This window comes from Saccopteryx leptura, chromosome 13 (genome assembly GCF_036850995.1).
Source record: "Saccopteryx leptura isolate mSacLep1 chromosome 13, mSacLep1_pri_phased_curated, whole genome shotgun sequence".
Taxonomy (NCBI): domain Eukaryota; kingdom Metazoa; phylum Chordata; class Mammalia; order Chiroptera; family Emballonuridae; genus Saccopteryx; species Saccopteryx leptura.
Window position 1 is genome coordinate 55444101 of NC_089515.1, and position 24439 is coordinate 55468539.

General features: G+C 45.8%; 5 non-coding genes across 5 annotated transcripts; all 5 read right to left on the reverse strand.

Annotated features, from left to right (window-relative positions):
- Positions 1 to 215: 215 nt before the first annotated feature.
- On the reverse strand, positions 216 to 309 carry LOC136385167 (small nucleolar RNA SNORD116). Its single transcript, XR_010747771.1, has one exon. It is a non-coding gene; the product is annotated as a small nucleolar RNA SNORD116 (small nucleolar RNA).
- A 3826-nt stretch (positions 310 to 4135) lies between these two features.
- LOC136385156 (small nucleolar RNA SNORD116) lies at positions 4136 to 4229 on the reverse strand. The gene has a single exon (XR_010747760.1). It is a non-coding gene; the product is annotated as a small nucleolar RNA SNORD116 (small nucleolar RNA).
- A 2462-nt stretch (positions 4230 to 6691) lies between these two features.
- On the reverse strand, positions 6692 to 6785 carry LOC136385149 (small nucleolar RNA SNORD116). Its single transcript, XR_010747753.1, has one exon. It is a non-coding gene; the product is annotated as a small nucleolar RNA SNORD116 (small nucleolar RNA).
- Positions 6786 to 12750: 5965 nt separating this feature from the next.
- LOC136385157 (small nucleolar RNA SNORD116) lies at positions 12751 to 12844 on the reverse strand. Its single transcript, XR_010747761.1, has one exon. It is a non-coding gene; the product is annotated as a small nucleolar RNA SNORD116 (small nucleolar RNA).
- A 10647-nt stretch (positions 12845 to 23491) lies between these two features.
- Positions 23492 to 23585, reverse strand: LOC136385158 (small nucleolar RNA SNORD116). Its single transcript, XR_010747762.1, has one exon. It is a non-coding gene; the product is annotated as a small nucleolar RNA SNORD116 (small nucleolar RNA).
- Between the last annotated feature and the right edge of the window lie 854 nt (positions 23586 to 24439).

Here is a 24439-nt window from a genome sequence, read left to right on the forward strand (position 1 = left end):
CCCTACTCATTAGTCCCTGAATGGGTGCCAGCCAAGTGAACAAAACATGGCCATTCGTCCCAACACCTCATCCTCAAACCACATGGACACAAGGAAAATATAACAGGAAGACTGCAGGATCTGGATTGCTGACACTCTGAATGGTGCCCATGTGAGTGTGACCAGGGGAAGCTGCCCCTCACTCTTACAGTCCCTGGGGCACTGAACGTGCTGGTGGACCTCAGATCCGATGAGAACGACAGTTGGGGTTCTCACTCATTTTGTTCAGCTTTTCCAAGGAATGTTTTTGAGGGAACTCATCATCGATCCGAGCACGTTCCGGGGTCCTGTGTTACTGACCGGGGAGAAGAGGGGAACAGGAAGGCTCACCTGCCAGAGTGATCCACGGGCACGGGGCACAGCCATGGGCACACTTCCTCCGGGACACCCACACACCTCCTGTCATCGAGGGAGAGGGACGTCATCTCTTCACGGCTGACGGTGAACCTTGCATGGCCACTATGCCTGGTACGTGGAGAGAAATCACACGCACATTTGAGACATGCGTCCAGGTTCTCGGGTAACAAGACTCAGGTTAACCCTTCCCCCAGGTGAGTCTTGCAGCTGTCTGTCGTGCACCTCTGTCCCTGAGAAGTGACTGCAGGCGTGTGTGAGACCCCGAGGGCAGGGATGCAGCTGTGTGTGCATGTGGTCATGGGCAGAGGACTCAGCACCTGACAAAGCACGTCCCCTGGATGCACACCCTGCTTCCCAACAAAGGAAGACCGGTCTTCAAAGACAGAAGACAACTTTGACCTCAAGAACTGTTGTGGAATGTAAATGGCAAGAAGCCATTGTACATTGGATGCTTAGCAAAAGGCTAAGTTCTCCCCCCTCCACCTCCATATTTAGCTATGATGCTGAATATATGCATCCACTCTACTTGCTTCCTTGGGTTGCTGGAAGCAATATACATGGCCTTCCTCTGACTCTTTGTTTGTTTCACATGTTGGTAGAGTTCACTAATGTATCCTGTTTTTGCCTTGGGAGAGTTCCTGTCTTAGCCTTGGTTGTGCAACGTTGTATCAAGGTCCTTGACTTGCATATGGCTATATAATAAAGGGAACTGGGGCTATGGGGCACTCAGATACTGCCAGGCATGTTGAAGAGTCCTCCCGGCCCCATCGATTTCGCACCGTTATTAGGAGCCGCTGGTCTGCAGCAAGTGGCGCCCGAACAGACAACTTGAGTACGTAGAAACTCAAACTGAAGGAAGGTGACGGAACTCCCCAAAGTGAAGTACACACAGTGAGTAAAGAAAGTTTTTGGATAAAGTATAGTTGGGAGTAAAAGATTATGGGACAGATAGGGTTAAAAATAACGTACCTTTATGTAGAAATGTTTCTGTATGAAGACAAATCGTTGTCTGAAGAGTATCAGGGTGAGCTGGAAACAGAGGGATGTGAATACGATTATAACTTGGAGTCTGAGGATAACAGGGGGGATGAAAAATCCGTGACTATAGCTGCCTTAGCCGCGGGGCCTCCACTGTCCTCGGCTCCTTCCTACATTCCACCCTCTGCTCCTCCGTTCCCTTATCGTGCTGATTGCGGAGTCTATAGCTCAAAATCTGGGAAATCCCCTCCCCAACAATCCATAGACCAGGCTCGAAATGTAGGGGAAACAATAAATGGCTTTACCCGTTTTCCTGTTGTAGAAAGACAGGACGATACAGGGAGACTAGTGCGAGAACATGAACCTGTACCCTTTAGAACTCTGAAAGAGCTTAAACTTGCTTGTGTTCAGTGTGGGCCTACTGCCCCTTTTTCACTTGGTTTATCAGATAGTATTAGTGCAAAGGCTCTTCCCCCAAATGACTGGAAGGTGATTGCTTGTGCTTGTCTCTCCGGGGGTAATTATTTGCTGTGGAAGTTAGACTTCCATGAAAGGCCGTAGAGGTAGTGGAGAAATCTCAGCATAGTCAACCTGAGCCGCCAGTTAAGGTGACTATTGAATTTGAGAATGGATAGGAGTCTCAGGTATTAGGAAAGTTACAGCTTTTCCTGTCATGATCTGATTTTCTTTAATGTTTTAACTATGATCTTCTGAACTATCATTTTGTTTCTTTCTTGTTCTTTGTCTGGAAGTTGAGGTGGAGGACTTGTGTTGGATCAGAGTATAGAAAATATCCCAGCAGCTGCTGAGAACAAATTTTCTCGGGGAGATTTTGTTTAGTCACATCCTTCAGTCTCTGTCAGAAAATGCCCTGACTAATATCAGGCAGGCATCTTTCTAATCTGGATGTGCTCTGAAATCCCGGGTTTCTCTCTGGTTAGTCTGGTTCGTCTAATTCTTGTTTCTGTTTAGTCTTTGTTTAATGCTGTCAAAATGTGTCTGTTTTTAAGGATTGAATTAAGGTTTTTTTGCATACAAAAATTGGAAATGCTGGCTCTAATAATTAGAAAAAATAAAATGTTTTTAGAACTTGTAAGGAGCACTCATTTGAATTTAAATAGAATAGAATGTAGATCCTTAAGACTTACTGATTTGGTTAGTGCATTGTGAGGTGTGTTCAGAGTTAGGAGCCAAATAGCAACTTAAGTATTAGGAAACTCCTGCAAATCTTCTTTGTCATGATCTTTTTACTTTAAATTTTGTGAATACTGATGTACAGGGTCATTCAGCAGCTTAGAGACTCTGGAAGCCTGCAAGGAAAGCCTTCCCTGAAGTGCGATGGAGGGACCCACTCACAGGAATCTGGCAAGGGCCAGACCCTGTTCTCTTATGGGGCCGAGGATATGTGTGTGTGTTTTTCCTAGGTCTGCTGAAGCTCCTCGGTGGATCCCTGAAGGACTGGTGAGACACCATGATTCTAGATGAGAGACTCACTTCACAAGAGCAATTGTATGAGGCTTATTTTACTATGCTCTCTTCCCTTTCTCAGTTATTATTACCTAATTTTTTTAATGTTTTAGATCATTTTATTTCTTTCTTGCTCCATTGCTTGAAAAGAGGGCAAAAGGGGGCCTGATTTGGATGTTGCTGAACAGAAATCAAATACGGCCGTCTTGAGATTTTTCGAGAGAGATCTCTGTTTAGTATATATCCTTATTACGTTCCTATTAACTTAGCCTTACTTAAGATCAAGCAGGCCATAGTTTAATCTCTAAAATCGGGGCTGCACTCTTGATTTGTGTGATTATATGTGAAATTTTTGTTTAAAGTCTAAGTGCCTTTGTTTATTAGGCCTGAATTAAGTCCTTACATGAAAAGTAATAATAATAATAATTCTGGAAATGCCAGCTCTAGTATTGAAAAAAAAATAAAAATAATTTCATATCCCTACATAAATATAATTTTGTTTGAAATAAGTAAAGCGCGCTCATTTTGGATCCAAAAGACTTGCTAATTTAGCCAGGCTGCTCCAGGCCACAAGTGAAAGACTTGAAGCAGCATAGATTTACATAACAAAAGCATAAAGATTTTCTTTTGCTCTAGGAGAATACTGAAGATCACACTGGGAATTTTCAGTTTTGATATGTAATCTCTAAAGTGCCTGTTAATTAATGTTAAGGGGGTATTTTGATAAGTGTGGAAATGTTGCTAAAAGGTGCAACTACTCATCATCATAGCCAAATATGGAGATGGAGGGGAGAGAACTTAGGCTTTTGCTAAGTCTCGAATCTACAATGGCTTTTTGCCATTTACAGTCGAAAACAAAGAACCTTATAAAAGACTTAAGAAACACGGTTTTTTTCACTACTGATCAAGGTTGTACATATATCCTGATCCTGATCATGGATTTCAGATCACCTTACTGGCAGGGCTCAGGTGTTCACGGCAAGCTGTCACACATAGTGCACATTTAATAAAAACCAACCTGCAACTTACCCAAACAGATCCGGGTCCTGAGCACACAGGGCCTCAGCCTTGACCCCACTCCCTACTCATTGGGCCCTGAATGGGTGCCAGCCAAGTGGACAAAACATGGCCATTCGTCCCAACACCTCATCCTCAAACCACATGGACACAAGGAAAATACAACAGGAAGACTGCAGGATCTGGAATGCTGACACTCTGAATGGTGCCCATGTGAGTGTGACCGGGGGACGCTGCCCCTCACTCTTACAGTCCCTGGGGCACTGAACGTGCTGGTGGACCTCAGATCCGATGAGAACGACGGTTGGGGTTCTCACTCATTTTGTTCAGCTTTTCCAAGGAATGTTTTTGAGGGGACTCATCATCGATCCGAGCACGTTCCGGGGTCCTGTGTTACTGACCAGGGAGAAGAGGGGAACAGGAAGGCTCACCTGCCCGAGGGATCCACGGGTACGGGGCACAGCCATGGGCACACTTCCTCCGGGACGCCCACACACCTCCTGTCACCGAGGGAGAGGTAGGTCATCTCTTCACGGCTGACGGTGAACCTTGCACGGCCACTCTGCCTCGGACATGGAAAGAAATCACACGCTCATTTGAGACATGCGCCCAGGTTCTCGGGTAACAAGAATCAGGCTAACCTTTCCCCAGGTGAGCCTTGCACCTGTCTGTCGTGCACCTCTGTCCCTGAGAAGTGACTGCAGGCGTGTGTGAGACCCCGAGGGCAGGGATGCAGCTGTGTGTGCATGTGGTCATGGGCAGAGGACTCAGCACCTGACAAAACACGTCCCCCAGATGCACACCCTGCTTCCCAACAAAGGAAGACTGGCCTTCAGAGACAGAAGACAACTTTGACCTCAAATACCTTCTAAAACGGTTAAGAAACACGGTTAGTTTCACCACTGCTCCTTCAGAACAAATCACACCGGTTGTACGTTCATTCTCGTCCTCATCGTGGATTTCACATCACCGTAGTTGCAGGGCTGGGGTCGTCCCTGCAAGCTGGCACATGTAGTGCACACTTGAGAAAAACCAGCCTGCCCCTGTCCACAACAAAGAACAACCCCGTTCTGGGACTCAGATTCCTGACTAGGAAGTCAACGACTACGGTAAACACATGAACAGGGAGCTGAGCAACCCAGTCTCGCTGAGACACAACCCACAGGCAGAAGGAAACTTTCTTCCCCTCAAAGCGGCAAACCACTGCACCTAAAACACTGAGTTCATTTAGGAGAATTGTCCTCAGTGGCTCATCAGGTTAAATCGCACAAGAATGGCTGTTCTGCACCCGACGGGACCCCCATTAGAGCTCCCTTGAAACTGAGGGCTCAGTGCCCTCCAGGACTGGGCATTCCCTCATCCAGGAAGATGCCAGACCCGACCTCGGCAGCAATGTTAGCAGTAGCTGCCTTGACCAAAGGAGGATCCTGATGCCTGCAAAAACATGGCCTCCATTGCTACGCCGCAGAAGGGGCCACAGCCTGGGGACGGCCGTTGAAGACTTAAATTTTGTGCCAGTCAACAGCACTGGTCTCAGGGTGGACCCAACTCCCTTGGCCGGTCATCACCACCACTGACCTCACGACAGCTCTAATGCTCTTCCATGCACAAGAGCAAGAACGGAGAGGAAGCACATTTTCCTCCCAAAGACGTGTGGACCTTTCCCGGGAGGTCATCTGTCCCTGGCAGGGGACCTGGTAGCACGGAATTCGGACTGTGACATGCCCACACTCTTCCTCAAAATATATCACCCATGGGAACAGAATAGGACACACCCTTGCCAAAAGAGTACTCAGACTGTCTTTGGGGGAATACCATGACATGAAAATAACCATGTCTCTCTCAAAAGAGCAAAGGGTCAACATGGTTTTGCTCTGCCACCTGGACCAGAGGTGGCTGCCCTAAAGTCACAGGCCTGGGCACATCGTCATGGCACTGGGAATCGAACCGCAGGACATGACTCCTCAGGAACCGACACGACCAATTGCGTGTGTCTGTCACAAAATTGTGCACAGCACAACACACCCTGAAGACTTCTGCCACTACGCTCATGTGGGGATGTCACGTGACCTAGCTTAGGTGCCACAGCCACATAGATGAGAACCCCCATGTGTTCTGCTTAATCACCCAGGGACAGCCTCATGGAGGGCCAGAAATATCCCTGAAAAGTTAATACACTCGGCTGGTGCAGAAGGAGACATCGTGTCCCATGCAACTTGATGGAATCACACAGGACCTGACCTTTCCCACTCAGCCCTTCCCGTTCACGTCACCGTACACGTCATCAGAACATCATGATGACTCTGCCCTTGGTCCCCAGAACCGTCCCTGGTGGCCGTCCTCTAGGAGGACGGGGTGAGTGTGGTAAACCCAGGAGCAGGGAGCTGCAGCAACACAGCCACACCCCTCCGCCCGGCCACGCCCACTCTGGGACTCCCGTTCCTGACCAGGCCCCAGAAAGTAACAGCGTTGCTCTGGCATGGGCTGTCAGAAACCGTAGAACTAACTCCCCTTCCTCCCTTCCTGAACGCGACACCCCAGAACCAACATCTGCACTGGGAACCTGGCCCACACAGATCCGGGTCCTGAGCTCACAGGGCCTCAGCCTTGACCCCACTCCCTACTCATTGGGCCCTGAATGGGTGCCAGCCAAGTGGACAAAACATGGCCATTCGTCCCAACACCTCATCCTCAAACCACATGGACACAAGGAAAATACAACAGGAAGACTGCAGGATCTGGAATGCTGACACTCTGAATGGTGCCCATGTGAGTGTGACCAGGGGAAGCTGCCCCTCACTCTTACAGTCCCTGGGGCACTGAACGTGCTGGTGGACCTCAGATCCGATGAGAACGACGGTTGGGGTTCTCACTCATTTTGTTCAGCTTTTCCAAGGAATGTTTTTGAGGGGAGTCATCATCGATCCGAGCACGTTCCGGGGTCCTGTGTTACTGACCGGGGAGAAGAGGGGAACAGGAAGGCTCACCTGCCCGAGTGATCCACGGGCACGGGGCACAGCCATGGGCACACTTCCTCCGGGACACCCACACACCTCCTGTCACCGAGGGAGAGGGAGGTCATCTCTTCACGGCTGACGGTGAACCTTGCATGGCCACTCCGCCTGGGACGTGGAGAGAAATCACACGCATATTTGAGACATGCACCCAGGTTCTCAGGTAACAAGAATCAGGCTAACCTTTCCCCCAGGTGAGCCTTGCACCTGTCGTGCACCTCTGTCCCTGAGAAGTGACTGCAGGCGTGTGTGAGACCCCGAGGGCAGGGATGCAGCTGTGTGTGCATGTGGTCATGGGCAGAGGACTCAGCACCTGACAAAACATGTCCCCCAGATGCACACCCTGCTTCCCAACAAAGGAAGACCGGTCTTCAAAGACAGAATACAACTTTGACCTCAAGAACTATTGTGGACTGTAAATGGCAAGAAGCCATTGTAGATTCGAGGCTTAGCAAAAGGCTAAGTTCTCCCCCCTGCACCTCCCTATTTAGCTATCATGCTGAATATTTGCACCCACTCTACTTGCTTCCTTGGGTTGCTGGAAGCAATATACATGGCCTTCCTCCTACTCTTTGTTTGTTTCAGATGTTGGTAGATTTCACTAATGTATCCTGTTTTTGCCTTGGGAGAGTTTCTGTCTTAGCCTTGGTTGTGCAACGTTGTATCAAGGTCCTTGATTTGCATATGGCTATATAATAAAGGGAACTGGGGCTATGGGGCACTCAGATACTGCCAGGCATGTTGAAGAGTCCTCCCGGCCCCATCGATTTTGCATCGTTATTAGGAGCCGCTGGTCTGCAGCAAGTGGTGCCGGAATAGACAACTTGAGTACGTAGAAACTCAAACTGAAGGAAGGTGACGGAACTCCCCAAAGTGAAGTACACACAGTGAGTAAAGAAAGTTTTTGGATAAAGTGTAGTTGGGAGTAAAAGATTATGGGACAGATAGGGTCAAAAATAAGGGACCTTTATGTAGAAATGTTTCTGTATGAAGACAAATCGTTGTCTGAAGAGTATCAGGGTGAGCTGGAAACAGAGGGATGTGAATACGATTATAACTTGGAGTCTGAGGATGACAGGGGGGATGAAAAATCCGTGGCTATGGCTGCCTTAGCCGCGGGGCCTCCTCTGCCCTTGGCTTCTTCCTACATTCCACCCTCTGCTCCTCCGTTCCCTTATCGTGCTGATTGCGGAGTCTATAGCTCAAAATCTGGGAAATCCCCTCCCCAACAATCTATAGACCAGGCTCGAAATGTAGGGGAAACAATAAATGGCTTTACCCGTTTTCCTGTTGTAGAAAGACAGGACGATACAGGGAGACTACTGCGAGAACATGAACTTGTACCTTTTAAAACTCTGAAAGAGCCTGACCTGTGGTGGCGCAGTGGGTAAAGCATTAACCTGGAAACACTGAGGTTGCCGGTTCAAAACCCTGGCTTACCTGGTCAAGGCACGTATGGGAGTTGATGCTTCCTGCTCCTCCCTCTTCTCCCTCTCTCTCTCTCTCTCTCTCTCTCTCTCTCTCTATCTCCCCCCCTCCTCTCTAAAATGAAATAATAATTAAAAAAAAAACAACTCTGAAAGAGCTTAAACTTGCTTGTGTTCAGTGTGGGCCTACTGCCCCTTTTTCACTTGGTTTATCAGATAGTATTAGTGCAAAGGCTCTTCCCCCAAATGACTAGAAAGTGATTGCTTTTGCTTGTCTCTCCAGGGGTGATTATCTGCTGTGGAAGTTAGACTTCCATGAAAAGGCCGTAGAGGTAGTGGAGAAATCTCACCATAGCCAACCTGAGCGCCAGTTACGGTGACTATAGAATTTGAGAATGGATAGGAGACTCAGGTATTAGGAAAGTTACAGCTTTTCCTGTCATGATCTAATTTTCTTTAATGTTTTAACTATGATCTTCTGAACTATCATTTTGTTTCTTTCTTGTTCTTTGCCTGGAGGTTGAGGCAGGGGACCTGTGTTGGATCTGACTATAGAAAATATCCCAGCAGCTGCTGAGAACAAATTTTCTCGGGGAGATTTTGTTTAGTCACATCCTTCAGTCTCTGTCAGAAAATGCCCTGACTAATATCAGGCAGGCATCTTTCTAATCTGGATGTGCTCTGAAATCCCGGGTTTCTCTCTGGTTTGTCTGGTTCGTCTAATTCTTGTTTCTGTTTAGTCTTTGTTTAATGCTGTCAAAATGTGTCTGTTTTTAAGGATTGAATTAAGGTTTTTTTGCATGCAAAAATTGGAAATGCTGGCTCTAATATTTAGAAAAAATAAAATGTTTTTAGAACTTATAAGGAGCACTCATTTAAATAGAATAGAATGTAGATCCTTAAGACTTACTGATTTGGTTAGTGCATTGTGAGGTTTGTTCAGAGTTAGGAGCCAAATAGCAACTTAAGTATTAGGAAACTCCTGCAAATCCTGTTTGTCATGCTCTTTTTACTTTAAATTTTGTGAATACTGATGTACAGGGTCATTCAGCAGCTTAGAGACTCTGGAAGCCTGCAAGGAAAGCCTTCCCTGAAGTGCGATGGAGGGACCCACTCACAGGAATCTGGCGAGGGCCAGACCCTGTTCTCTTATGGGGCCGAGGATATGTGTGTGTGTTTCCTAGGTCTGCTGAAGCTCCTCGGTGGATCCCTGAACGACTGGTGAGACACCATGATTCTAGATGAGAGACTCACTTCACAAGAGCAATTGTATGAGGCTTATTTTACTATGCTCTCTTCCCTTTCTCAGTTATTATTACCTAATTTTTTTAATGTTTTAGATCATTTTATTTCTTTCTTGCTCCATTGCTTGAAAAGAGGGCAAAAGGGGGCCTGATTTGGATGTTGCTGAACAGAAATCAAATACGGCCATCTTGAGATTTTTCGAGAGAGATCTCTGTTTAGTATATATCCTTATTATGTTCCTATTAAGGTAGCCTTACTTAAGATCAAGCAGGCCATAGTTTAATCTCTAAAACCCGGGGTTGCACTCTTGATTTGTGTGATTTTATGTGAAGTTTTTCTTTAAAGTCTAAGTGCCTTTGTTTATTAGGCCTGAATTAAGTCCTTACATGAAAAGTAATAATAATAATAATTTTGGAAATGCCAGCTCTAGTATTTAAAACAAAATAAAAATAATTTCATTTCCCTACATAAATATAATTTTGTTTGAAATAAGTAAAGGACGCTCATTTTGGATCCAAAAGACTTGTTAATTTAGCCAGGCTGCTCCAGGCCAAAAGTGAAAGGCTTGAAGCAGCATAGATTTACATAATAAAAGTGTAAAGAATTTCTTTTGCTCTAGGAGAATAATGAAGATCACACTGGGAATTTTCAGTTTTGATATGTAATCTCTAAAGTGCCTGTTAATATGTTAAGGGGGTATTTTTTTTTTCATTTTTCTGAAGCTGAAAACAGGGAGAGATAGTCAGACAGACTCCCGCATGCGCCCGACCAGGATCCACCCGGCACGCCCACCAGGGGCGATGCTCTGCCCACGAGGGGGCGATGCTCTGCCCATCCTGGGCGTCGCCATATTGCGACCAGAGTCACTCTAGCGCCTGAGGCAGAGACCACAGAGCCATCGCCAGCGCCCGGGCCATCTTTGCTCCAATGGAGCCTTGGCTGCGGGAGGGGAAGAGAGAGACCGAGAGGAAGGAGAGGGGGAGGGGTGGAGAAACAAATGGGCGCTTCTCCTGTGTGCCCTGGCCGGAAATCGAACCCGGGTCCTCCGCTCGCTAGGCCGACGCTCTACCGCTGAGACAACCAGCCAGGGCTTAAGGGGGTATTTTGATAAGTGTGGAAATGTTGCTAAAAGGTGCAACTACTCAGCATCATAGCCAAATATGGAGATGTAGGAAAGAGAACTTAGACTTTTGCTTAAGTTTCGAAACTACAATAACTTTTTGCCATTTACGGTCCAAAACAAAGAACCTTATAAAAGAGTTAAGAAACACGGTTTTTTTCACTACTGATCCTTCTAAACAAAGGTTGTACATATATCCTCGTCCTGATCATGGATTTCACATCACCTTAGTCGCAGGGCTGGGGTGGTTCCTGCAAGCTGGCACACGCAGTGCACACTTGATAAAAACCAGCCTGCCCCTGTCCACAAGAAAGAACGACCCCGTTCTTGGATTCAGATTCCTGACTAGGAAGTCAACGACTACGGTAAACACATGAACAGGGAGCTGAGCAACCCAATCTCGATCAGACACAACCCACAGGCAGAAGTACACCTTCTTCCTCTCAAAGCAGCAAACCACTGCACCTAAAACACTGAGTTCATTTGGCAGAATTGTCCTCAGTGGCTCATCAGGTTAAATGAAACAAGAATGGCTGTTCTGCACCCGACGGGACCCCCATTAGAGCTCCACTGAAACTGAGGGCTCAGTCCCCTCCAGGGACTGGGCATTCCCTCATCCAGGAAGATGCCAGACCCGACCTCGGCAGAAATGTTTGCAGTAGCTGCCTTGACCAAAGGAGGATCCTGAAGCCTGCAAAAACATGGCCTCCATCGCTACGCCGCAGAAGGGGCCGCAGCCTGGGGACGGCCGTCGAAGACTTGGATTTTGTGCGAGTCAACAGCACTGGTCTCAAGGGTGGACCCAACCTCCCTGGGCCGGTCATCACCACCACTGACCTCACGACAGCTCTAATGCTCTTCCATGCACAAGAGCAAGAACGGCGAGGAAGCACATTTTCCTCCCAAAGACGTGTGGACCTTTCCCGGGAGGTCATCTGTCCCGGGCAGGGGACCTGGTAGCACGGAACTCAGGGACTGTGACATGCCCACACTCTTCCACAAAATATATCACTCATGGGAAAAGAATAGTACACACCCTTGCCAAAAGAGTACTCAGACCGTCTTCGGGGGAATACCATGACATCAAAATAACCATGTCTCTCTCAAAAGAGCAAAGGGTCAACATGGTTTTTCTCTGCCACCTGGACCAGAGGTGGCTGCCCTAAAGTCACAGGCCTGGGCACATCTTTCAGGCACTGGGAATCAAACCGCAGGACATGACTCCTCGGAGACCGACACGTCCAATTTCATGTGTCATGTACGGCACAGCACAACACACCCTGAAGACTTCTGCTACTACGCTCATTTGGGATGTCACGTGACCAAGCTTAGGTGCCACAGCCACATAGATGAGAGCCCCCATGTATTCTGCTTAATCACCCAGGGACAGCCTCATGGAGGGCCAGAACTATCCCTGAAAAGTTAATACACTCGGCTGGTGCAGAAGGAGACATCGTGTCCCATGCAACTTGATGGAATCACACAGGACCTGACCTTTCCCACTCAGCCCTTCCCGTTCACGTCACCGTACACGACATCAGAACATCATGATGACTCTGCCCTTGGTCCCCAGAACCGTCCCTGGTGGCCGTCCTCCAGGAGGACCGGGTGAGTGTGGTAAACCCAGGAGCAGGGAGCTGCAGCAACACAGCCACACCCCTCCGCCCGGCCACGCCCACTCTGGGACTCCCGTTCCTGACCAGGCCCCAGAAAGCAACAGCGTTGGTCTGGCATGGGCTGTCAGAAACCGTAGAACTAACTCCCCTTCCTCCCTTCCTGAACACAACACCCCAGAACCAACATCTGCACTGGGAACCTGGCCCACACAGATCAGGGTCCTGAGCTCACAGGACCGCAGCCTTGACCCCACTCCCTACTCATTGGGCCCTGAATGGGTGCCAGCCAAGTGGACAAAACATGGCCATTCGTCCCAACAAATCATCCTCAAACCACATGGACACAAGGAAAATACAACAGGAAGACTGCAGGATCTGGAATGCTGACACTCTGAATGGTGCCCATGTGAGTGTGACCGGGGAAAGCTGCCCCTCACTCTTACAGTCCCTGGGGCACTGAACGTGCTGGTGGACCTCAGATCCGATGAGAACGACGGTTGGGGTTCTCACTCATTTTGTTCAGCTTTTCCAAGGAATGTTTTTGAGGGGACTCATCATCGATCCAAGCACGTTCCGGCGTCCTGTGTTACTGACCGGGGAGAAGAGGGGAACAGGAAGGCTCACCTGCCCGAGTGATCCACGGGCACGGGGCACAGCCATGGGCACACTTCCTCCGGGACGCCCACACACCTCCTGTCTCCAAGGGAGAGGGAGGTCATCTCTTCACGGTTTACGGTGAACCTTGCACGGCCACTCCGCCTGGGACGTGGAGAGAAATCACACGCTCATTTGAGACATGCGCTCAGGTTCTCGGGTAACAAGAATCAGACTAACCTTTCCCCCAGGTGAGCCTTGCACCTGTCTGTCGTGCACCTCTGTCCCTGAGAAGTGACTGCAGGCGTGTGTGAGACCCCGAGGGCAGGGATGCAGCTGTGTGTGCATGTGGTCATGGGCAGAGGACTCAGCACCTGACAAAGCACGTCCCCCAGAGGTACACCCTGCTTCCCAACAAAGGAAGACTGGCCTTCAGAGACAGAAGACAACTTTGACCTCAAACACCTTCTAAAACGGTTAAGAAACACGGTTTGTTTCACCACTGCTCCTTCCGAACAAATCACACCGGTTGTACGATCATTCTCGTCCTCATCGTGGATTTCACATCACCTTAGTCGCAGGGCTGGGGTCGTCCCTGCAAGCTGGCACACGTAGTGCACACTTGATAAAAACCAGCCTGCCCCTGTCCACAAGAAAGAACAACCCCGTTCTGAGACTCAGATTCCTGACTAGGAAGTCAACGACTACGGTAAACAAATGAACAGTGAGCTGAGCAACCCAATCTCGCCAAGACACAACCCACAGGCAGAAGTAAACCTTCTTCCTCTCAAAGCGGCAAACCACTGCACCTACAACACTGAGTTCATTTAGGAGAATTGTCCTCAGTGGCTCATCAGGTTGTTTTTTTTTATATACATTTTTATTAATGTTAATGGGATTACATTAATAATTCAGGGTACATATATTCAAAGAAAACATGTCTAGGTTATCTTGTCATTAAATTATGTTGCGTACCCCTCACCCAGAGTCAGATTGTCCTCAGTCACCCTCTGTCTAGTTTTCTCTGTGCCCCTCCCCCTCCCCCTAACTCTCTCCCTCCCTCCCTCCAGCGTCCTCCCTCCCCCCACCCCTGGTAACCACCACTCTCTTGTCTCTTAGTCTCGTTTTTATGTTCCACCAATGTATGGAATCATGTAGTTCTTGTTTTTTTCTGATTTACTGATTTCACTCCGTATAATGTTATCAAGATCCCACCATTTTGCTGTAAATGATCTGATGTCATCATTTCTTATGGCTGAGTAGTATTCCATAGTGTATATGTGCCACATCTTCTTTATCCAGTCTTCTATTGAAGGGTTTTTTGGTTGTTTCCATGTCTTGGCCACTGTGAACAGTGCTGCAATGAACATGGGGCTACATGTGTCTTTACGTATCAATGATTCTGAGGTTTTGGGGTATATACCCAGTAGAGGGATTGCTGGGTCATAAGGTAATTCTATTTGCAGTTTTTTGAGGAACCACCATACTTTCCTCCATAATGGTTGTACTACTTTACATTCCCACCAACAGTGTATGAGGGTTCCTTTTTCTCCGCAGCCTCTCCAACATTTGCTATTACCCGTCTTGTTGATAATAGCTAATCTAACAGGGGTGAGGTGGTATCTCATTGTAGTTTTGATCTCCATTTCTCTAATAACTAATGAAGCTGAGCATCTTTTCATATATCTGTTGGCCATTTGTATTTCTTCCTGGGAGAAGTGTCTGTTCATGTCCTCTTCCCATTTTTTTATTGGATTGTTTGTTTGTTGTTGAGTTTTATGAGTTCTTTGTAAATTTTGGATATTAGGCCCTTATCTGAGCTGTTGTTTGAAAATATCAGTTCCCATTTAGTTGGATGTCTGTTTATTTTGATATCAGTTTCTCTTGCTGAGCAAAAACCTTTTATTCTGATGTAGTCCCATTCGTTTATCTTTGCCTTCACTTCTCTTGCCATTGGAGTCAAGTTCATAAAATGTTCTTTAAAACCCAGGTCCATGAGTTTAGTACCTATGTCTTCTTCTATGTACTTTATTGTTTCAGATCTTATATTTAGGTCTTTGATCCATTTTGAATTAATTTTAGTACACGGGGACAGGCTGTAGTCGAGTTTCATTCTTTTGCATGTGGCTTTCCAGTTTTCCCAACACCATTTGTTGAAGAGGCTTTCTTTTCTCCATTTTGTGTTGTTGGCCCCTTTATCAAAGATTATTTGACCATATATGTGTGGTTTTATTTCTGGGCTTTCTATTCTGTTCCATTGGTCTGAGTGTCTATTTTTCTGCCAATACCATGCAGTTTTGATTATTGTGGCCCTAAAATATAGTTTAAAGTCAGGTATTGTAATGCCCCCAGCTTCATTCATTTTCCTTAGGATTGCTTTGGCTATTCGGGGTTTTTTATAGTTCCATATAAATCTTATGATTTTTTGTTCCATTTCTTTAAAGAATGTCATAGGAATTTTGATGGGAATTGCATTAAATTTATATACTACTTTGGGTAATATGGCCATTTTAATTATATTTATTTCTTCCTATCCAAGAACAAGCAATATTTTTCCATCTCATTGTGTCTTTTTCTATTTCTCTTAGCAGTGCCTTGTAGTTTTCGTTATATAGGTCCTTTACATTCCTTGTTATGTTTATTCCTAGGTATTTTATTTTTTTTGTTGCAATCGTGAAGGGGATTATTTTTTTGAGTTCGTTTTCTAATATTTCATTGTTGGCATATAGAAAGGCTATGGACTTTTGCATGTTAATTTTGTATCCTGCGACCTTACTGTATTGGTTTATTGTTTCTAGTAATCTTTTTGTGGAGTCCTTTGGGTTTTCGATGTATAGGATCATATCATCTGCAAAAAGTGATACCTTTACTTCTTCTTTTCCGATATGGATGCCTTTTATTTCTTTGTCTTGTCTGATTGCTCTGGCCAGAACTTCTAGCACAACGTTAAATAAGAGTGGAGAGAGTGGACAACCCTGTCGTGTTCCTGATTTAAGGTGGAAAGTCCTCAGTTTTACGCCATTTAATATGATGTTGGCTGACGGTTTATCATATATGGCCTTTATCATGTTGAGATATTTTCCTTCTATACCCATTTTGTTGAGAGTCTTAAACATAAAATTGTGTTGTATTTTATCGAAAGCCTTTTCTGCGTCTATTGATAAGATCATGTGGTTTTTGTTCTTTGTTTTGTTGATATAGTGTATTACGTTAACCGTTTTACGTACGTTGAACCATCCTTGAGATTCTGGGATGAATCCCACTTGATCATAATGTATTATTTTTTTAATATGTTGTTGTATTCGATTTGCCAGTATTTTGTTTAGTATTTTAGCATCTGTATTCATTAGAGATTTTTGTCTGTAGTTTTCTTTCTTTGTGCCATCCTTGCCTGGTTTTGGTATGAGGGTTATGTTGGCCTCATAAAATGTGTTTGGAAGTATTGCTTCTTCTTCAATTTTTTGGAAGACTTTGAGTAGAATAGGAACCAAGTCTTCTTTATATGTTTGATAGAATTCACTAGTATAACCGTCTGGGCCTGGACTTTCATTTTTGGGGTGGTTTTTAATAGTTTTTTCTATTTCCTCCCTGCTGATTGGTCTGTTTAGGCTTTCTGCTTCTTCATGACTCAGTTTAGGAAGGTTGTATTGTTCTAGGAATTTATCCATTTCTTCTAGATTGTTGTATTTGGTGGCATATAGTTTTTCATAGTATTCTACAATAATTCTTTGTATATCTATGATGTCTGTGGTGATTTCTCCTCTTTCATTTTGGATTTTATTTATTTGATTCCTGTGTCTTTTTTCCTTGGTGAGTCTTGCCAAGGGTTTGTCGATTTTGTTGATCTTTTCAAAGAACCAGCTCCTTGTTTTATTGATTTTTTTCTATAGTTTTTCTGTTCTCTATTTCGTTTATTTCTGCTCTGATTTTTATTATCTCCTTTCTTCGGCTGGTTTTGGGTTGTCTTTGTTCTTCTTTTTCTAGCTCCTTAAGGTGTGAAGTTAAGTGGTTTACTTCAGCTCTCTCTTGTTTGTTCATATAGGCCTGAAGTGATATGAATTTTCCTCTTATTACTGCTTTTGCTGCATCCCAGAGATTCTGATATGTCGTATTTTCATTTTCATTTGTCTGTATATATCTTTTGATCTCTGCACTTATTTCTTCTTTGACCCATTCATTTTTTGGAAGTATGTTGTTTAGTTTCCACAATTTTGTGGGTTTTTCCCCCTGTTTTTTTTACAGTTGAATTCTAGTTTCAAGGCTTTATGATCAGAGAATATGCTTGGTACAATTTCAATTTTTCTAAATTTGCTGATATTGTCTTTGTGGCCCAACATATGGTCAATTCTTGAGAATGTTCCATGTACACTAGAGAAAAGTGTATACTCTGTCGCTTTGGGATGAAGTGTCCTGTAGATGTCTATCATATCCAGGTGTTCTAGTATTTCATTTAAGGCCACTATATCTTTATTGATTCTCTGTTTGGATGACCGATCTAGAGCCGTCAGCGGTGTATTGAGGTCTCCAAGTATGATTGTATTTTTGTCAGTTTTTGTTTTAAGGTCAATAAGTAGCTGTCATATATTTTGGTGCTCCTTGGTTTGGTGCATATATATTAAGAATTGTTATGTCTTCTTGATTCAGTGTCCTCTTAATCATTATGAAATGACCATTTTTGTCTCTGAGTACTTTTTCTGTCTTGCAGTCAGCATTATCAGATATGAGTATTGCTACACCTGCTTTTTTTTGGGTGTTGTTTGCTTGGAGTATTGTTTTCCAGCCTTTCACTTTGAATTTTTTTTTATCCTTGTTGCTTAGATGAGTTTCTTGTAGGCAGCATACAGTTGGATTTTCTTTTTTAATCCATTCTGCTACTCCGTGCCTTTTTATTGGTAAGTTTAATCCATTTACATTTAGTGTAATTATTGACACTTGTGGGTTCCCTATTGCCATTTTATAAATTGCTTTCTGTTAGTTTTGTATCTTGTTTGATTCTTCTCTTTTGTTTTTCTATTGTTTGTTTTTGTTTGTTTGTATTCCATACTTCTTTCTTCTGTTGCTACCTTTTTTAAGTCAAGTGTTTTTCAGGTGGTTTTTTCCAATGGTGGTTACCATTAAGTAATGAAAAGGGTACCTACCATATTCATTGTAGTACCCTTCCTTATGAGTATTTCTGCGCTTCATCATCCTTTGCTACTGTTAATCTTCATCTTTTCTCCCCTTTTTTTTCTTTTGTTGTCACAGTTTAAGTTTGGTTTTATTGTTTTCTTGGTGGAGCTGTTACTTGTGGTTTTGTTTTCTTTTGTTCTTTGAATCTGGTTGGAAAACCCCCTTTAGTATTTCCTGGAGTGGGGGCTTTCTGATGATAAATTCTCTCATCTTTTCTGTACTTGTGAATGTTTTTATATCTCCTTCGTACTTGAAGGATAGCTTTGAAGGGTATAGTATTCTTGGCTGAAAGTTTCTCTCTTTCAGGGCTTTGAATATTGGGGTCCACTCTCTTCTAGCTTGTAGAGTTTCTGCTGAGAAATCTGAGGATAATCTAATAGGTCTTCCTTTATATGTTGTATTCTTCTTTTCCCTGGCTGCCTTGAGAATTTTTTCTTTGTCATTGGTTTGTGTCATCTTCATTATGATGTGCCTTGGAGTGGGTTTGTTGGGGTTAAGAAAACTCAGTGTTCTGTTAGCTTCTTGAATTTGAGGCTTTAGTTCTTTCCACAGGCTTGGGAAGTTCTCATCTATTATTTGTTTGAGTATGTTCTCCATTCCATTTTCTTTCTCTTCTCCCTCTGATATACCTATTATTCTTATGTTATTCTTTCTGATGGAGTCAGACAATTCCTGTAGGGCTTTCTTGTTTTTTATTATTTTTGAGTCTCTTTCTTCTTCTCTCTGTTGTGCCTCAAGTTGCTTGTCTTCTATTTCACTAATCCTATCTTCTATCTGGGCTGTTTTATTAGCTAAGCTTGTTATCTCGTTTTTCAGTTCGTGAATTGAGTTTTTCATTTCTGTTTGATTTGTTTTTATAGTTTCAATTTCCTTGGTAATATATTCTTTGTGATCGTTGAGTTGTTTTCTGATTTCCCTAAATTGCCTTTCTGTGTTTTCTTGTATATCTCTGAGTATTTTTAAGATTTCTATTTTAAATTCTCTGTCATTTGGCTCCAAGGCTTCCAATATGTTAAATCTTTTCTCCATAGATTTTTCCACATCTATTTGTGTTACCGCTCTATCTTTTGTATCCATAATATTCGATTTCCTTTTTCTTATTGGCATCTGAAGGTGCTCTTGTTAATAGTGTTAATTAAAATTAATAAAGAATAAAAAGGGGAAAAAAAAGGAAAACACTCCACACACAAAAAAAGTAATAATTTATTATTTCCCCCTTTTTTCTTTCTTCTTCTCCCCTCCTCTCACCTCTTTAGGGAAATATTGTGATGACCTGTGAATTATATTATGCTAAATGGAACAAAAACTGCCTATAACGGAGTTATAGGCCTGATTTGGGGTGAAGAGTTCAAGGGGCAAAAAAGGGAGTAAGGACCTACTAAATGCAAAAAAAAAAAAAGGGGGAGAATATCTTAGACAAGCATAAAATGATTTGCTTGTAAGTGATGGTCGACTAAGAGATATAATGAGAGGGATAAGAGGGAAACAGAAAAAAGGAGAGGAAAAATAATAATATTTAAAGAAGAAAAAAATAAAAATAATAAGTAAAAATCTGTTGTATTAAGTGGAGCAAAGACTAAATACAATCGAGACTTTGGGTTGGGAGGAATGGTTGAGTTAAAAAGCAATGTAAAAAGTACCCAAAATGCCACAAAAACAAACAAATAAAGGAAAACCAAGAACAAAAGCAGAAAAGAGAAAGAAAAAAAAAAAAAGAACAAACAAAAAAAAAACTTGAGTCCCAAATTAAATAATTTGTTCGTGATTGAGGATTAAATGGGAGGAAAAGTAAAAGGAGAAAAGAGGAAACGAATAGAAAGGAAAAAATAAGAAAAAGAGATAAACGAAGGAAGAAAAAAAGGAAAGGGGAAAAAAAACCCAAAAAGAAAACAATAGGGGAGAGAGTGAGAGTTAAGGGTTTTGGAGTGTAACCCTAAAGGAGAGTAAGGATGAAGAAAAGAAATAAAATGTAACACTCATGGGTAGTGTAGTTCAAGAAAAGGGTAGCATAAGATGGGCAGAGAATAAAAGGACCGAGATGGAGGAAATACAAATAATAATAAAGGCAATAAGAAAGAAGAAAGAAACATCAACAACAAAGAATTAGTGGAACAAGTTATAAAGTCTGGATTTTTCTTGATGTTGCGAGGTTAACTTCTTCCTTTTTCTTTTCTCTCCGTCTTCCTGGTCGGTGACTCTGTACCCCAGGTTCTGCCCCTGTGTCACACTTAGGTAGGGATTTGCAGTTGATGGGATTCTATGGCAATGTCATATAATTGGCTTTAGTCTCGCTGGCAGTCAAGGCTTGTTGGCGTTTGCAGAGTCCAACAATGAGAGAGCTTGCTTTCCTGGAGTCTCTCTCCTAGTCTCCCCTTCCTGAATTAGCAGCCTGGTGATCCAGCTATGAGGCTGCCACTGCTTCTGTCTGGGGAGTAAGAGGCTCAAAGAGCTGGGAAATCCCCACTCTATCCTCACTCAGGGCAAGGCTCTGATCCCCTCCAGCGTAATCAGGTGGGGCTGGGAGTCAACTGTTGTCAAGGTGACTGTTCAGCGCCTACCATTCAGTTGGACCACTCAACCCAGGCTTTCCACACTTTGTAGCCTGTTTTGGCTGGGAAGAACAGGCTCTAGTCGCTGCTTGCTGTATAGATCTTAATATCTGCCAAGTCCCTCTTGTTAGGTATATCCCTGAATATGGAGGCTCTGTCAATCAGAAGTTGCCCCCGCCCTTTTAGTGAAAGGCACTGAAAAATATTATGCCTCTTGTCTTGGATCGCTGAACTGGGAGAGATCTTATCAATTAGAGCCCCGTGGGTGCACAGATTTCATGGGTTAAGCTAATTTCAGTGATTGGATCCGCAGCTGTGCTCCAGAGAGTATTTCAGGCTGCCTGCGCGCGCCCCTCCTCCAACACTTGATTGTTAGCTCGAATGGCTGGGTGAGGTGCGCCGCCCACGGAGAGAATTTCCCGACTAGGAAAGACAGGTTTGGCGCCCCTCCCGGACTGCGGCACGGGGCGCGCACGCGGCTTCTCAGTGCACGCCGGTGGTGGCCGGGACTCCCTGGACGGCGGCACGGAGAGCGCGCGCGGCTTCTTAGTGCACTCCGGTGTCCAGGACTCTCCGGACCACGGCGCGGGCAGCTGCACGTGTGGGTTGACTCATCACAGGCGTATTCCCTCGTCGGCAACAGTCCTTTCGCTTTCAGTGTGTGTGTGGAACGCCGGGATGCTCCGAGGATAAATTTTTCTGTTTCTAGTTGATAAATTTGTTGAGATTTTGGGGAGATCTGTCGAACGCGCTGCTCACGGCGCCATTTCCGTGACGTAAATCCTCATCTGGTTAAATAAAACAAGGATAGCTGTTCTGCACCCGACGGGAACCACATTAGAGCTCCACTGAAACTGAGGGCTCAGTCCCCTCCAGGGACTGGGCATTCCCTCATCCAGGAAGATGCCAGACCCGACCTCGGCAGAAATGTCTGCAGTAGCTGCCTTGACCAAAGGAGGATCCTGATGCCTGCAAAAACATGGCCTCCATCGCTACGCCGCAGTAGGGGCCACAGCCTGGGTACAGCTATCGAAGGCTTGCATTTTGTGCCAGTCAACAGCACTGGTCTCAGGGTGGACTAACCTCCCTTGGCCAGTCATCACCACCACTGACCTCACGACAGCTCGAATGCTCTTCCGTGCACAACAGCAAGAAAGGAGAGGAAGCACATTTTCCTCCCAAAGACGTGTGGACCTTTCCCGGGAGGTCATCTACCCGGGCAGGGACCCTGGTAACACGGAGCACAGGGACTGTGACATGCCGACACTCGTCCACAAAATATATCACCCATGGGAACATAATAGAACCCACCCTTGCCAAAAGAGTACTCAGATCATCTTCGGGGGAATACCATGACATAAAAATATCCATGTCTCTCTCAAAAGAGCAAAGGGTCAACATGGTTTTTCTCTGCCACCTGGACCAGAGCTGGCTGCCCTAAAGTCACAGGCCTGGGCACATCTTCATGGCACCGAAAATCGAACCGCAGGACATGACTCCTCGGGAACCGACACGACCAATTTCGTGTGTCACGTAAGGCACAGCACAACACACCCTGAAGACTTCTGCCACTACGCTCATGTGGGGATGTCACGTGACCAAGCTTAGGTGCCACAGCCACATAGATTGAGAACCACCATGTGTTCTGCTTAATCACCAAGGGACAGCCTCATGGAGGGCCAGAAATATCCCTGAAAACTTAATACACTCGTCTTGTGCAGAAGAAGACATCGTGTCCCATGCCACTTGATGGAATCACACAGGACCTGACCTTTGCCCCTCAGCCTTTCCCGATCACGTCATCGTACACATCATCAGAACATCATGATGACTCTGCCCTTGGTCCCCAGAACCGTCCCTGGTGACCGTCCTCCAGGAGGACGGGGTGAGTGTGGTAAACCCAGGAGCAGGGAGCTGCAGCAACACAGCCACACCCCTCTGCCCGGCCACGCCCACTCTGGGACTCCCGTTCCTGACCAGGCCCCAGAAAGTAACAGCGCTGGTCTGGCATGGGCTGTCAGAAACCGTAGAACTAACTCCCCTTCCTCCCTTCCTGAACACAACACCCCAGATCCAACATCTGCACTGGGAACCTGGCCCACACAGGTCCGGGTCCTGAGCTCACAGGGCCTCAGCCTTGACCCCACTCCCTACTCATTGGGCCCTGAATGGGTGCCAGCCAAGTGGACAAAACATGGCCATTCGTCCCAACAACTCATCCTAAAACCACATGGACACAATGAAAATTCAATAGGAAGACTGCAGGGTTTGGAATGCTGACAGTCTATATGGTGCCCATGTGGAAATTCATGGAACGTCACTGTGACCTTTTCTGTTCTTGACCTCTGGTTCCCTGTCAGGACATCAGTCACACCCTATCTGGAGAGCAGAGCTAGTTCTACAAAACAGCCCAGGGGTGCCCACCATGCATGTGGACTGGGTGTGTCATTGAATTACAGGAGCTGCCAATGGCCCCCAATCCCAAGGTAGCTGCAATGTCCTCACTTAGCCCGAAGTCAAGTCAGGTACCGTTACGATCAGCTCTAGAACTCTAATCAGGAAGTACAGGAGCTTTCCACCTCCACAGACAGAACCCCAAGGGCTACATCTGAAGCAAGATCCAGGTCAGGACACAGACGTGCCATTGTCTTACTGGGGCTGTGTCATGACCACACTAGAGAACTTTCAAACTAGATAAGAGCCACCTGACAAGACAAAGACATTGACTCGCCCATTAACCTGTGCGCCATTGATCATAAACACCCAGCTAATGACAAGAGAATACTGACAGTCACTCAAGGGGTTCTCCGATGCTGATACCCCTGTTCTGCGTGCATGTGTGTGACCAGGGGAAGCTGCCCCTCACTCTTACAGTCCCTGGGGCACTGAACGTGCTGGTGGACCTCAGATCCGATGAGAACGACGGTTGGGGTTCTCACTCATTTTGTTCAGCTTTTCCAAGGAATGTTTTTGAGGGGACTCATCATCGATCCGAGCACGTTCCGGCGTCCTGTGTTACTGACCGGGGAGAAGAGGGGAACAGGAAGGCTCACCTGCCCGAGTGATCCACGGGCACGGGGCACAGCCATGGGCACACTTCCTCCGGGACGCCCACACACCTCCTGTCACCGAGGGAGAGGGAGGTCATCTCTTCACAGCTGACGGTGAACCTTGCACGGCCACTCCGCCTGGGACGTGGAGAGAAATCACACGCTCATTTGAGACATGCGCCCAGGTTCTCGGGTAACAAGAATCAGGCTAACCTTTCCCCCAGGTGAGCTTTGCACCTGTCTGTCATGCACCTCTGTCCCTGAGAAGTGACTGCAGGTGTGTGTGAGACCCCGAGGGGTCGATGGTGTCCACATGGACTGGCACCTTACTAAGCACACCTTTGTCCCAGGTCACTATTATCATGCCCGCTTCCCAACCAGGGGTCTGAGAGGGGAGGATGAGAACTCTCTGTCTAAAATAGTCCATGGACTCCACCTCTCACAACTGCTCCTTCGGAAAAAAATCACACCAACTCTACGTCCACCCTCTGCCTTTCCGACCGTGGGTGTGACGTCCGTGTGGGCACCGTGTCCCCACCAGCTGCCACACCTACGCCGCACGTGACAGCGACCAGCCACCTTCGGAACAACAGAACCAGCGCACGCACGTGGCATTGGGTGACTCCTCGTGCTGACTGTGTCTCATTGCCCTCACGGGCAGCAGGTGACCAGACAAGAGTGGCTGCTGCACCGTGACCCAGGGTAGAACACGACTGGAACCAGGAGCATATTCCCCTCCAGGAACCGGGCACTCTCTCATCCAGGGAGACACCCGGCCCGGACTTCCACGGAGATGC